The following is a 14,295-nucleotide window of genomic DNA, read 5'->3' on the forward strand; positions in this document are numbered from 1 at the left end:
TTATCCCCTATACCTACATTTTTCATTCTCTCAAAGGGTCTCTAACCCATACCATAACAGAGTTAATATTTTTTCTGTTATAGTATATAGCCTCTGTAACTGCACAACCTAGTTGAGGAATCGAAGAGCATGCAGCGAACACCAAGGGGAAATAAAATGCGAAAAGCCACAGGGTGATACCAAATACATTGTATTGTCCTGAGTGTGGTACAGCTGTGATTAAGAGGAACCAATCCACACAAGGAAGCCAATGTATGAATAATCATGAGTACTCCTGGCAAAGCCAGCCAATGCTTGAGGGGATGACAGCTGGAAATTTGTTGCTGTCATCATCTATTTTGCTCAGTGGCTCTACCTTTACAAAAGTAGCATATTTAGCAGATATCTTAAATTTGAAAATTTTCAGTGAGAAAACACTTGTAATCAATGAGTTCTGGTTTAAAGAACAAAATTCCACTTTTTCTGAGCTAGGGGGCGAGAACTGTGGCTTTCAGGGGGTGAGCGCTGTGACAGTCCTGGCCACAATGCAAAATATGGGACATATACTATGATTGATCAGAAAACTGATAAGATTGTTGACTTCAAGATCGTTCAGGTCAGTGAAGAAAATTATAGCAATGCCATGGTTTAATGCCATAATGCCATAATTTCGACGCTTTTTTATTGAATTTAGTATTTATTTAGATATGAGATATACTTATTAAGATTTTGTTGTTATAATTTTAAATTATAGAATATTCCATATCTAGTTTTTTTTTTTTTTTTTTTTTTTTTTTAAATCTTAACTTTATTGTGTTCGCGGAATACCTGTAAATTAGCTGGCGTGCTTTCACAGACCCCGATTTCGGTTCCGTATGTGAGAGCACACCATTATTGTAGCTAAGTGTATTTTCACAATAAACTCTTATTGTATTGTATTGTATTGTATGGAAAGAGAGGGTTTTAAACGCTGTATGGAAAACATTAATGAAAAAGAGGGGAAAATTATGGTTGTTGCAACTGACCATCATGTGGGCATTTGGGCTGACACGAAAAGAAATTTCCCTGAAGTTGATCAATAGTGACATCTCATTTACATCTACATCTATATCTACTTTTATTAATTTAAAGTTGGCAAATTCTGCACCAAGATCACACCAACCAACTCGCGCGCAAAGAAAGAAGACTTGAAATTATATTAAGGCTTGAAATTATATTAAGAACGATTGTGATCAAGAAACGGGGAAGGAATATTGCACAATAGTGCAATTAAAAAATCAACCCTCAGGTACACACTACCTAGGAGTTTATGGACGAGATTAAAAATAACCCTCAGGTATACACTACCCAGGAGGGTATAGAAGAGATTAAAAATAACCCTCGGGTATACACTACCCAAGAGGGTATAGAAGAGATTAAAAGTAACCCTCCGGTATACACTACCCAAGAGGGTATAGAAGAGATTAAAAATCAACCCTCAGGTATACACTACCCAGGAGTTTATGGAGGAGATTAAAAATAACCCTCAGGTATACACTACCTAAGAGGGTATAGAAGAGATTAAAAATAACCCTCGGGTATACACTACCCAAGAGGGTATAGAAGAGATTAAAAGTAACCCTCCGGTATACACTACCCAAGAGGGTAAAGAAGAGACTAAAAATCAACCCTCAGGTATACACTACCCAGGAGTTTATGGAGGAGGTTAAAAATAACCCTCAGGTATACACTAGCCAAGAGGGTATAGAAGAGATTAAAAATAACCCTTAGGTATACACTACCCAGGAGGGTATAGAAGAGATTAAAAATAACCCTCGGGTATACACTACTCAAGAGGGTATAGAAGATAATAATAATAACCCTCCGGTATACACTACCCAGGAGGGTATAGAAGAGATGGAAAGAAACCCTCAGGTATACACTATCTTAGTAGGTATAGAAGATATTAAAAATAACCCTCAGGTATACACTACCCAAGAGGATTTAGAAGGTATTAAAAATAACTCTCAGCTGTACACTACCCAAGAGGATATAGGAGAGATTAAAAATCAACCTTCAGGTATTCACTACCCAGGAGGGTATAGAAGATATTAAAAATAACCCTCCGGTATACACTACCCAGGAGGGTATAGAAGAAAATAATTAAAAATAACCGTCAGGTTTACACTACCCAGGAGGGTATAGAAGTGATTAAAAGTAACCCTCAGGTAAACATTACCCAAGAATGATTAGGGAGATTACAGACTCTGGAAACTGGTTTGGATGTGTCCTTGTCATTCCTTTCAACGTCGCGAAGGCGTCAACATCGAAGCTCTGTAGAAGTGGTCTAACGTACCCGATCGCCTGCCCCTGGGTTTTCTTGACCCTTTAACCCTAAGAGTGACTAGCATCTAATTTCTCCTTACAATATCACAACTGAATCACACAGTAATGTCATGAGAATAAGGGAAATCTTGAATCACCAACTAATGAAAATCTTGATTTTTTGACAAATTTTCTTTCTTAGCACCTTGGTAAATGTACAGAGAACAGTTTGGAGAATATGAATAACAATGTTAGGGTGTAAAGGGTTAGGAAAGGGTACCGAATACCCGAAAAGTGGGATGGGTACCAACTCCAGTTTATTCTGGCACTAGACGAAAGTAGTTTCTCAAGTGCACCTCGCATATTTTTTTAATTTCGGAGCGTTATCTTTTGGTGTCCTTCTCACATGCTCAGATGGACCATTCTCGTGACTAACTATGCCCTTTTCTCACCTCTACTCTCTTCTCGTCTCGGGATAGGACGTAACTGTAACCTTTTTTAGATAAACAAACAAACGTATGCGTCCACGAAACGTTATAGGCTTGTAAAACTGATACGACGTCCCCTTTGCTGTGGTTTTCACTGATTAAGACTCCATTCTGACCATTCTGCTCTCATGAAACTGGGGAAAAGTTTGGCGATTTCTGTCGAGCTTCCAGCTACGGAACCTGCGGCACTACTTCAGGTGCTTCGAGAAGAAATAGTTCTTGGCACAAGTTGACGTTGAATTTTGCTTAGGAGGGTTGCTTCTCTATAACATTTTTGAAGTATTGTCTCCCCGCAACATACCCACAGTCTGGTTGATGGGGTCGAGGGCTTCATCATACCGATTTTCATTCTGGTTTGGACCTGTTGTCCTGAGTAATTACCACATAAAAAGATGCAATAATGTCGTTTTATTGACAAATGATAGAAAGCTTAAGTGCAATAATTACTTTTGCATACCCAATGTTATTTATGATAGGAAGACCGCTTGATATTCAGGCAACGGGTGTTACTAATAACCAAGTTATTTTGTGTTGCGTATAGCCGGTCCAAGTTTTTTCAATCGTAGCTTGGTCCAAACCGATTACGAAAAGGGGTTGGAGCACCCAGACATATTTTTTTCTCTCCGGTGCATTCTGCGGGTGACTAACATGTAATTTCTCCTTACAAAATCTCGTCTGAATCACACATAAGGTCATAAGAATAAAGGAATGATCAACAACTAAAGAAGCTCTTGATTGTTAAACAAATTCTCCTTGTCAGCACCATGAAATTTATGATGAACAGTATGGAGAATATGCATACTGATATTAGGATGTGAAGGGTTAGGAGGAGTCATGAGGGTTTCACGTAGGCTATCATTTCTTAATCAACTCTTTATCGGGAAATCGTGTGAGTCATTTCTCGTTTCGGTGATGAAAGACAATTCATCCTGCATTTTCTTAACCAACGCCTTTCACGAAAACAAATAACGCACTGTTTCGTAATTACTGTCGGTGTCAGGTTCCTGTTCTTGTGTCGGTCATAATATGTGTTTTAAATACAACAGAGTATTTGGAACAATAGCATCAATCAATCATCGTAATTTCTGTGAAGAAGTTGAATTTAGCAACATGTTTCGGATCCACGTGAACAGTTAGGAAAGTTTATTTAACGACTCGACCAAATGCAGGAGTTACTGGACTCTATGCGAGATTCTCATGATGTTCATAACAGCCATTTCTACTCTACTAGTAATGTTGACGGTAAGCTTCTTCAACGAATACACACTTGATACCATCTCGCACGCAAGAGGAGAAGTTAATTCTTAACACAGTATTTACATTTTGGTCATCGTAACTCTGAGCCAAAACAACGGTTTTCAATTAATATTCTCTACTCTTTTCGATCGCTTTCAAAATACAACATGTTTTATGTAGTGTGGGCCAAGCATAGATGTAATATATGATCTCTCTTTTCATAAACCTTACGAGCTTCACTTTTAGACAAGCACTCACGGAGCCCTGAATGTAGAAATCAAACTACTTACGATTGTTGACCATGAACCAAGAGACTGTTGAAAAACTAGATAATAAGATGTACTTAGTTGTTAAAAAAAAATGAAAAATTTTACTCGATCTAGGCGCAGAATAGTTGCCGTCTATAGGCCAGTCGACCTTTACCTCTAGGCCGAGGTCATCCCAAACTGACTGATATTCGCCACGTCTTTGTTCTCCATAACCTTTCGGCTTTAAGTTTTGTACCCTACTGATCAATTTTGCACTCCCTTGAGTAATCCTTATGTGAATTTTTATCAATTTTTTTCAAAATTTTATTGAAATACAATCACCAATAATTACGAAAAGAGGCCTCACACAGCTTTCAACTTTGTGGGATTGCGTGAACTCGATATAGCTGAATAACGCAAATTAGAACAGAGGATTACAAATATTTTTCTGCAGTTTCATAAAATAGGGTTTACGTTCGCGAGCATACGTTTGTCAAATACCCAGAGCATAACTGGAGCCTGTAGCGCGAGCGCAATTTGTAGACTGAAATTTTATCAAATGTTCATCATGATTCTAAATTGCACGAAAATCATTGTACTTCTTGTTGATGGTGCATTAACAATTAATTTAAACTTTCAGCGCTCAATTCGAACTTTTTCTACTGTTTTCAATTGATTAACGAGTTCTTGACCGATGAGCATTCAGAAAAATGCGGATAAATCCTTACTCGCATAATTCAAGCTTCATTTTCGGTAGGCACTATTTGGATCACGAATTACGCGAATTAGCTGCTCTTAGAATCATTTTCCTTGTTATTTTCCTCTTTAATTGCGGCAGTCATTTTTTTCGAGTGATTATTAATAATTATGTTTTATTGAACATAGCTGATGGTATTGAGCAATTTGCAAATGAGTGTCGGGAGTCATTCGAGACGGCGTCGATTCTGTTTCACTTTGCCTTGTAATTGTTTCGTTGCGCAAAACTCTCAACCAATCAGAGGAAAAGTTAAGACCATCGTTACTATGTCACTTGCGTTTTCCCGTGCTTGCTCTAGTTTGCTTGTTTTTACCTTGAATTCTTAGCTCTTTCTGATATTTTTTAGTGTTTCAGCTACCTACTTAATTACGTTTTCGCTCAGGAACTCCCATGAAGATCTCAAGGAAACAAAACTCACTGTTTCCCTTGAGGCCAGTCAATAATTGCTGACTATTATGACCGGCTTTTGTGATTACTTTCGCCTGGGTTGACTCTTATTCTGACGAGATTCTAACGAGTTGTCGTTATAATTAATTTCAGGGCTATTGCTGTGGTTGGGGACTGTTATCAATCAAACTGGTTAATTACAAAAACCCTGGCAGTACGTTATTCAACGGAGAATGCTGTGACACTGTGGGTTGGTGCCTCGATCAGTGTGAAAATTATTTTAAATTCTGTGTCACTGCACTTGGTTCTCTGAATACCTGTAATCTCGGTTCTACCGAGACAAAAGTACTCGGGGATGACGACTTTAGTTTCCCTGGCGTTGGAGCTAGTCTGGGAACGAATTTGCAAAATCCGCTGACATACAACTTCTCTTCTTGGCAGGTACAAACCCTTAACAGAAGGTGGAGCAGATTTTAATTGGGCCCAATGTTTTTTTAACCGGGTGTGACTTCTTTTACGTTGTTTCAATCAGTGATCTGTCTAGAGAACTCATGACAGCCTTGTTACAATTTATTACAACTACGAAACAGATGTCGGGTCCAAATATTATCTATTTAATAAGCTGAATAATACACGCATTTTCAGTTGTTCTTACTTTTGATAATTTTGAGGACAGACAATTGATGACGTCACTTTGAGGAACGTTTTCTCTCTTTCTTATGTAAAACCAAGATGAAGATTCAATGTTGCCATATATTTGTTCGGCAGAAGATCACAGAAGATATATAAGACGTCAAAAATTTGGCAAGAATTTCAGTGGCATACTTGGCTGCGCCGCTCTATTACTTAGCAAACTTTCGGCAACAGGGAATCATTTTGTTGAACAGATGTCAGATACTATCAGATGGAAGAGAGCAGGAGTTGCTAAGTTCTCAAGGCTATAAAGACATTCGCGTCTCGTTTTTTCTTTTTTACCCTGAGCTGTCAAAGGCACCTCGTGATATTCTTTTTTGTCCTGATTAGTCGTTTTGATTTTTTTTGTTTGGCTGTTCAACACCGAGCTTCGGGGGATTTGGGACGAGAGTTAAGTTGTAATCTTAATAAGTGATCATTTGCCTTATAGTCTGAGTTTTGCACATTCACGCTAGAAAAACAAACATGAGAAACCAACAGAATAGCAACAGTTGATATTCTCTTGGAGAAACACTTTACCATGCCTGGAGATCTCAGAGACTGCCTCAGTTAGCATACGTGTTATCAACGGTGGGTAAACGATGGCTGGTTCTTTTATTTTCCAATCTAATGGTGTTTTCTCTAGTTTTATTCTGAGTATTTTCTTTTTTTTCCCAGGGAAGTACTGTTGTGGTGGAAGTCTGGGATGACGACGGTAGTCAGATCGTTGGAAAACTTCATGATTTTGTGGACAAGTACACTTTAACGATAACTCGTGACGCTGATCCGGATCCAAAATTTGACACACAAGAAATAAAGACGTTATGCGGTAAACGGTCGTGTATGACCGTGATAGTCACGCTACATTGTGCCACCAGTTATCTGGTACCCGACTGTGGAATGTATTGTGTGTCACGTAACGATAGTCTTGGTCACTACCACTGTAACTATACTGCCGGGCGGAAGGAGTGTGACGAAGGATGGTATGATCCTTCAACGGATTGTGTAAAGAAGAAGAAGGTGTGTGCTCCTAGGAATGACTCCTCAGGACACTACTCTTGTGATCCTGTCAGTGGAGAGAAATTCTGCCTAGATGGGTGGACTGGGGATAACTGTACACAAGGTAATGGATCTCTTAAAGTGGCGATGCAAAGTTAACATTTTTTCCTGAGTGTAACTTAGAAATGGGGGGGGGGGGGGAGGGGGGGGAAGGGTCCTACAACGGTGTCTTATGGAACCAAGGAGCATAATGGGACATTTCCTATAAAAGTCTTTTTTACTTTCCCGTAATAAAAGTGGAGGAATCGGCCCTTGAGCTGTGACAAAACCACTCTTAGTAAGGTAGAAAATAATGTATTTGAATTATTTATAACTTTGTTTGTTTTCAGTTTGTCCTTTTCCGTCTTGTGAATCAAGCTGGTTCAAGTCTACAACAGAGCAAATCTCCCCTCAAAGCTCTCTAACATTAAAAGTGAGGACATCTATACCAACACCTGAGATGACGAAGTATACCACACTAACTACCACAAAACAATCTGCAGCGAATCTCACTCCTTTATCGAGAAGTTATTTAACTGCGATACAGACGCCTTCACTCCGTTCTTCAACCTCTCATCCTTTAACTGAAGGCCCAGTGAGCACCAGTCATGAGACATTTGAAACGCGTCTACAGTTCTCAACTTCATCGCTCACCCAAAATGACTCTATAAAGAAGAGTATTTTGGCTGTTCATGTTTGGTCCAGTCATTCAACACCAACGCTACAATCAAATCTGTCATCAACTCTGTCTTCGCTTTCATCATTATCAACAACCTCTTCATCAAAATCACCATTTTTATCCCCATCCTCCACGTTTCTCATTCAAATACTTGCGCATGCTTCCATATCTTTCTCTACTACATCGCCGACCACATGTGCATCGACTTTCCATTATGTTCCCAGTCTTACATCCTCGCTTGATCAAAATCCTACTTTCGTGCTGGTTCCCAGTCCCACTTTCTCGCTGTTTTTCAATCCCACATTCTCGATGAATCCCAGCCCAAGTGCAGGCCGTCCAAAAAATGGCGTAGAAATTGAAATGAGACCTGGGTACAATGTAAGTAATTATTTTTCTTTAATCACTTTTTTTCTAAGAGTATCGAGTGATTGAAAGTGATGGTAATGCTTATCTTGTGAATAAAAATAGTAGCATGCCATTGACAGCTTCTAGAGCACTCCTTTTACTCGGCGTTTAGTTTGGGACAAAATTTGCGATCCGACCTCGACAGTGAACCAGCTATCCAGACTGACAAAAGAGTGACAGATACTTTAATTTCCACAAGAAGAGGTCTTACTGTAGTCATTAAACTCGAAGCTCAGTATTTATCTAAGAAGTGGAACGCACGAGAACACGAAAAAAGTGTAAATCACGAGCCAGGGGCAAGTAAATTTCAAACTTTTCGAGTATTCTTCTTATTGCACCGCTAAAGCGATAGAAAGTGCGGTGTACGTGCTATTATAAAACAAAACACCGTATTTTTCCATTTTCCTTGGGTTTACCGGTGCAATTAACGAATCATAGATTTTCGACCAATCAGGGCGCTCGTATTATCTCAGTTATCTTCCACCTCCTCCAACAGTCTCTTCGCCTTTTCTCATCTCCTCTCTCTCCCATTTTCTCATATCCTTACCTTTCCTCTTTTACTTACTGTCCTTACTAGATTCTACATCACTTCAACTGTTTTTAGGGTTTCCGCACATGCACGCACTGTATCAACCCTTTTACGATAATTGTATATCATTTCATATGTTTTCTTTTGCAGTGGACAAGAGAAAGTGAGGAACAAGTTAAACTAGAGTTGATTAGTACTATCAATAAATTCTGTATGAAGCATTTACGACCATGTCAAATTACTACGAACGCAACCTTAAACAGGTAACGAAATAAGCTGTGATGTCTTGGAATTCAAGACGGTATTAGTAACTTATAATTTAGGGTAGGCAACGATCTGTTGTTGCTTGGAGTGCTTGTCGTTTGGTTGTCGTAAAAACAACACCAAAGTGATCACAACGACAGATCAGAAGAAAGATGAAAAACCTTCGGAGCCCGCAATGACAACTCATATTAAAAACAAACAAATTACCGAGACCGCGGGAAGACGCGGGTGACCAAGTGGCGATTGATTTTAGTTTTGCATCTGATTGGTTGAGAGAGAGTGGCGCGAGTTTTCTGAACCAATCACAGAGCGAAGTAAAGCAAAAGCAAAGCAATCCAAGATTACTTTTGACGCTCAATAGAAAGTTGCTCTATCTTGCCTGTGATACACACATGACAAAATAAATTTTCTGATATATTTTACAGATATATTCCTGTCACTATTGTTTTTTTTTTGTTTGTTTGTTTTCCTCAAGAACGGTATTTAACATGTCACATGTCGTTTTGAAAGTTGTGCATGGCTTAGACGGGAAAGTCTACGTCCGATGTAAAGTGAAGATTCCCATGAACGTACCACATGTACCCGGCTCAGGTGAGGTCCAGTTATAATTGTGCCTTAGATTATAATACCTCTTTTTGTTTGCGTCGCAGGTGTAGAAATTGCTCATTGATGGGTTTTTACTATTCTATGCTGTCTGTAGTAATGACTTTTTTTCGGTTGCATTGCATTCCCCCACGCAAAAATTCATGATGTTCTTGCGTGTATCTGCTCCTTTGAGGTATATATTCTATGTGAAAAAACTATTTATTTCACACATACTGAGATTTATACTGTCAAGTGTTAATGTTCGTGTCTTTGACTGGACGAACGATATAATTTCACAGTCGTTCCCTTCAAATCTTTGAAATGTGTCGGTCATTTCTCAGTAGGAATGAAACGAAAACATGATTACCAAAAAAATGCTTGCACAAGTTTTCACTCGTTGCGATGCATGAAAAAACTCGCTCGTTTGCTGCGCCCACTTGGTCGTTTTTTTTTTTTTTATGCATCGCAACGAATAAAAATTGTACAAGCCCTTTCCATGGAATAATCTCTGTTATCTCGTCCTGAGACGAGGATTAGAAAAAGACATCTACGTTTTTTTTTCTTTCTTGTATTTCATTCTTTTCAAGGATACTTGCAATCTGTTGTACTCAAACGAATAATTTTGGAGAGCAAAACGCCTTTGGAGAAGAATCTTGACGCAAAGATTGTGACTGTCAAGGAGATTGGTTGGGACCAACCAAATCCTTCCCCAGCAAAACCGTCGTCCGCTAGTTCCAGTATCATTAGGACGATCACAGTCCAACCAACCACCAGGCAGACTCACTATCCTAGCTTCCTTCCGTATGTCTTGGTGGGCCTGTGTTTGCTTGCCGGACTGATAGTGATTGTTGCATTTTACAGGTAACTGATTCTGGAACCCTTTGCCAGTTTCTCAGTTCAATAAAGCGATGCACAAATAATCCACAAATGAAAATGCACCCTTGAATCACAAATGGAATGAGCGTTCATGCATTTCCACCACAAACCATTTTCATTTCTACTTGTCTCAGGAGGAGCAAGTTACGTCAAGCCAGAGTGCTGCCTGAACCAGAGTGCCCCACAGAGGAAGAACTGTTGGTCTTACCAAACAGGAAATCAACAGTGCGACCATTTTCAGCTCCGACTGATACAACAAGAAGGGTACGGCAGGGTTTCCAGTGATCAAAATATTTTGCAAGGTTGTTCAGGGTTGAAATAGTATTGAATACGTTGAGTGTTAAAAAGAACAATTAATAGGTCCAAGATTGCAGTAATTATTAAAAATTGCATGCTACGGAATCATATTAGTTTGCTTTCGCCGAAGTTGATCTTCCGATTTTTATTTCACCAGGATAACTTTCACAACGACTCCAGGTTACTTCACGAAAGTTCAGAAGGCTCCAGTAGACGTCAGAAATACGTAACCTTTCGATCAGAATCGCGTCTTCATGAATTAAATAACCTTTATGTGAAGTCACTAAATAAAAACAAAGACTCTGTTGACACTTGCCACGAGGAGAAAAACTTATTCCTGTCGTTTGAGAGACTGCAAGAACTCACTTTGCCGGGGGTTTTCATCAAAGATAAGGATGGACACCCCTGACCACTACAAGATCAAGCAAAACTGTGGCAGAACGTGGGTTAAACTGGTCGGCCGAAATTTTTCGCAGACACCGACTTCGATAAAAATCGATATATCATCTGTAATGCAAGAGTTTTATTTAGTAATCAAGGTTATGCCACATGTAATTAAGGCTCGCGTGAAAGGAATGAAAGCGTAAACGAGCCCTAACTTTACGCCGCAGCGCCTTAGTTTTACGACTAAGGGGTACCAGATGAACTGCTAGTGGTCGTGTATCAATCACGGGCCGCTTGTTCGAATGCTACTTCGCTCCAACCCTGGAGTACGAGTCAACCCTTTACAACCCTAAAATTAATATCCATAATCTCCATACTCCTCTCTGTACATTTCTCAAGGTGCTGACAAGGAGAATTCGTTTAACAGTCAAGAGATTCTGTAGTTGGTGATCATTTCCTTTATTCTCTTAACCTTAGGGAGTGATTTAGGGATGATGATGATGTGAGAGGAAATTAGATGCTGGTCAATCTTAGGGTGTAAAGGGTTACACTTTTTTTTTTTAAGAGTTAAGAGGGGCTGATCGGTTTTGGGCTTTAATCTTGAATTGAGGGAAATCTGAACGAAACATGTAAATAGTAAATTTGTCTGCACAGTTAACCCTTTAACTACCAAGATCTTATTTGTAATTCTCCTAACTATCTGCTGTACAGTTCTTGTGATGTGTGTTTGGAGAATTTGGTGTTGGATCAACTTATAATCTCTTAACTGATATTTGCCTTTATTCTTATTACTTGTCTGCTTGATATTGTATTGATATTGTAAGGAGAAATTATGTCTTGGTCACTCATGGGAGTTGAAGGGTTAAGAAAACCACACAGAACATTTATAAAAACTATTATAGTTACCTAAAGATTATTCTGAACAGCTCCCCAATGGTGATTAATAGCAAGATGTTGATATTGCTGATTTGAGCTTACAGTAATGTATATATTGTACTTCTATTTAGCAAAACAAACTAGAGCATTTGAAATAAGACTCTATGTTTCCCTGTACAATAATCTTTAATCCTAGATTAGATTGTTCAAAGTTAAGATGCTTTACAGGGAGGTTTTATTAAGGCCACAGCAGATTACATGTAGACTTGGAATCACAGAAATACACTTCTATCACTACAGACTCAGATATACATGGCACTTGTTTCAACACATTCTTTATCACCAAGCCCTCTGGTTAAGAATTTGTTGAGAACACTTCACATGTACTGGTAGGTCCACTCTAAGCCTGTGATGTGGTGTGCCACTTAAAGTTTTAACATTATGTCCATGTAAAGATTTTATTTATTGAATCTCCTTTGGCAAATTCAGTGCATTTCAGTAATATTAGCTTTTTAAGGTTAGAGATGAAGATTGTATAAGCAGAAGAAAATGTTGTTTCTCTGTCTTGATGTTGGTCAAATCTAAGAAATAATTTTTCTCATTTGTGGGAAATGCTTGACCACTTTTTCATGTCCATCTCTTGCTGATCAACAAAAGGTTCTCTTACTCCCATCTCACCGTTCCCTCTGACTTTTAAGACAAAAGCTTGTCCCATGTCACTTGTCTTTTTAATCATCAGACTTTTTAGGTGGTTTCTCATATTCCTGTGCTTTGGAGAAAAGGTATTCCATGGCATTGTGAAGATCTGGCAGCTGTAGGAATGAGAGAATGTTGTGGTGAAATGACAAAATTCAATATGTTAACTTGTGTTCATGTAGAAGTAGAAGGGTTTGTATTTTTTCTCATTTAGAACAAATCATGGTCTCGTTACTTTCCATGGATTTTAGTAATAATAATAATTAAAATAAAGTGAAAAAGGTCATTCACCCAAGGTATTGCCTGTATTTTTTCTCTCAGTAGAACTCTTCTCCCCCATTTTCCATTCAGCAATATTGTTCAAAAATCAACTCTTCTAAACCACATCAAATATTAACAACATATTTCTTGGGACAGATCATGCTTTGTGAACCTCTGATAGCTCTAAAGTATTGAACTGATCCAAAGGATTACTGTGGTAGTTCTCCTAAGTAGTATTACGCTATGCTAAACAGTGAACTCACTGATATGTTCTCAACAACTTGAGGAATTTCTGTGAGGATTTTTGCCTAAACGTACCTCATATGTTTGAGCTAAATAAACACCAAAGATATTTCCAACCAAAAGACCAGTCTGTAAACAAAATATTGCAACAAGCTATAATTAAATTTAAGCTAGAACCAAAAGGCAGGTGCTACGCAGTGTGTGGCTTTAAAAACATCCAGATTATCTCCTCAGAATTTAGTGGACCACAGTAAGGTAGTGTTACTTGGAATATACATAATTCTGGGGCCCACATAGTTCAACAGTTTTTACTGTGCAAAGGTTATCAGCTATTTTAAGTGGTTAGTACAGAAGGGGAATCTCTGAAGGGGATTATCTGTACCACTGTTTAGGGAAACCCAAAAATTTACCAGGATTTAGTTGTATTCCGTGGTAAAAACTTAAAATCATTACTTTTAAGTGTCTGGCAAATAACCTCACATATGCTTGTTGATCAGAGTCAGTAGAGGATTTCCTCAACTCACTCTGTGCTGATCAAAGGTTGATGGTTTAATGGTAAATTTGCCCTTTATCATTTCGTTCTTACATGGAATTCAATGGGAAATATCCTTCTGGCCTTTTTTTTGAATATAGTACTACTAGTGATGATAAAATATTTGGGATTTTGTGGTCTGCTTCTTTTTGAAGACAATCAATTCCGGAATGAAAGGAATACTAACTTATAAGCAATTAGCGGAACCCCATTCTTGAGGATAGTTAGAGCACTGCCTCGCCCTTCTCCTGGTCCTGGTATTTCCAGTAATGAGAAAAATCCTACAATATGTAATTCCTCTTCATTCTAACTTATGTTCTATTGCTTATTTGAAGACAACCTTGTGCCCTGGGAAGGTTCATGATGCGACCATAAAATTGCCAAACATCCAGGGTAAATAGATGTTGATATACTTACAACAAGAGAAAACAGCTGAGTTGAGGCAGGCATAGTGAGTGATACCTCTGTTCATAAGATGAACATTCACCCTATATTTACTTTTTTGCCGTAAGGATTACCGTGAGGGAACTCAGCCCAACTTTTGTGAAACTTTTGCGCC

At 38.6% G+C, this 14,295-nt stretch overlaps 1 long non-coding RNA gene across 1 annotated transcript; it reads right to left on the minus strand.

Moving 5' to 3' along the window:
- Positions 1-11,602: 11,602 nt before the first annotated feature.
- Positions 11,603-14,269, minus strand: LOC131795554 (uncharacterized). The gene is made up of 3 exons (XR_009341049.2): positions 14,154-14,269; positions 13,280-13,333; positions 11,603-12,816 (listed from the first exon to the last, which is right to left on the minus strand). It is a non-coding gene; the product is annotated as an uncharacterized lncRNA (long non-coding RNA).
- Positions 14,270-14,295: the final 26 nt, after the last annotated feature.

This window comes from Pocillopora verrucosa, chromosome 3 (genome assembly GCF_036669915.1).
Source record: "Pocillopora verrucosa isolate sample1 chromosome 3, ASM3666991v2, whole genome shotgun sequence".
NCBI classification, from domain to species: domain Eukaryota; kingdom Metazoa; phylum Cnidaria; class Anthozoa; order Scleractinia; family Pocilloporidae; genus Pocillopora; species Pocillopora verrucosa.